The following is a 1,907-nucleotide window of genomic DNA, read 5'->3' on the forward strand; positions in this document are numbered from 1 at the left end:
GAATTTTACACACATTGTTGTATTTTAGCGCAAAACGATAAGTTTCACAAATATTTTAAATTATTGCCTGGAACATACACATTTATCGTTATTATTGGAAATGCAAGACTTGGCACGCATTTTTAATTTCTTTTTTATTGAATTCAAATGAATAGAAACACATTTTTCTAAAATATTTCTCAATTTACATTTTAAAGTTTTTCTGAAACTTGAATGTAACTCTGTGCGGAGAATGAGAGAATTGAAAATCAGGTGATCTCAGCTGTTTTCAAATGTAAACAAACAAAATGGCGCTTTCCATACTTGTAAGCCTATACAATGCTCATGATTCAATTATTCAAGGTTTTGTAATTAGCTTTTATCTAAAATTTGGCACTCCAACCCACAGGGATGGTTTATGGAAGCAGGAGAAAAAGGGGAAGAATTCAAACACACTTCCTAAAATGGGAGCTAAATTCCATAAAAAGGTGTGGATAATAATGAATGGTGGTATTTTAAAACAAAAACGAATTTGTCTTTGTAAGCTTTTGATCGAGTTTTTTTGTTATATGTTGGTATTGTTGTAGGCTGGTCGATCTACTTCTCCATGTGCAAGAAAAATACTAAATACAGGTTTTTAAACTTATTTTTTACCGCATGACTTACATGTAAACTTAGGTTAAGTTGGTTTCACATCAATGCACATACATGTAAAAACATTGAAAAACATATAAAACATATAAAAAACACAAAAAAACGTTAAATACATTGAAAAACATAAAGTATTGCTACCATCCATCCGTGGTAATTTCGTCAAACTAAACTAAACTATTCGCTACAAACATAACATGTAAGCAGCCGCGATATCGTCNTTGGTAATTTCGTCATACTAAACTAAACTATTCGCTACAAACATAACATGTAAGCAGCCGCGAAATCGTCCGTGTCCTCCTTCTTGTTGATTGTTTTTTCCCTTTTCTGTAGTATACGTAAACTCTCTATTGTGTATCTTGCCCGTTCCCTCTTCACCTTGTCCAATATTTTAACGTTAGCTAGATCAGCCGTATGGCCACTGGTAAGTACGTGTTGTGCTAATGCTGTGCTGTTCTTCTTTTTGTTTATGTCGGCTTCGTGCTCGGAAAGGCGAACGCCTAATGCTCGCTTAGTTGTCCCTATGTAAACTTTGTTGCAGTTTTCGTTTTCGCTGCCTTTACATGTGATTTCATACACCACGTTGTTTTGTTGGTGGGGCTTGTCGGCAAGATACACAATAGAGAAGGAGGACACGGACGATATCGCGGCTGCTTACATGTTATGTTTGTAGCGAATAGTTTAGTTTAGTTTGACGAAATTACCACGGATGGATGGTAGCAATACTTTATGTTTTTCAATGTATTTAACGTTTTTTTGTGTTTTTTATATGTTTTATATGTTTTTCAATGTTTTTACATGTATGTGCATTGATGTGAAACCAACTTAACCTAAGTTTACATGTAAGTCATGCGGTAAAAAATAAGTTTAAAAACCTGTGATTGTGTTATTTTTGTTTACCAATCTTTAATTTTTATTTGTACAAAAAACTCATAATTTCTATTTAAATAATCTTGTTTTCCTCTATTTTTTTTGTTGATATTTATAATAAAGAATCGCCCCTGATGATGCTAAGGTAGTTAGCGAAACGTTGGGCAAAGAAGTGGAGAAAAAAGTATTTTTCTTGCACATGGAGAAGTAGATCGACCAGCCTACAACAATACCAACAAAAACGAATTTGATTTAATTATTTAATTTAAACAAGCTTATTTACATCGAATATAATCCCCGATTGTTATTAAAAATAAATATTTCTATGTATATACCAAACTTGCGTACGTCAGATGGCGCATTACTACGGTGACCATCCGTCCTTTATTTTAAAGGACAGTCCTTTA

Source organism: Rhagoletis zephyria, unplaced genomic scaffold, assembly GCF_001687245.7.
Source record: "Rhagoletis zephyria isolate East Lansing unplaced genomic scaffold, Rhagoletis_zephyria_1.1 Rzeph_scaffold_00360, whole genome shotgun sequence".
NCBI lineage: Eukaryota > Metazoa > Arthropoda > Insecta > Diptera > Tephritidae > Rhagoletis > Rhagoletis zephyria.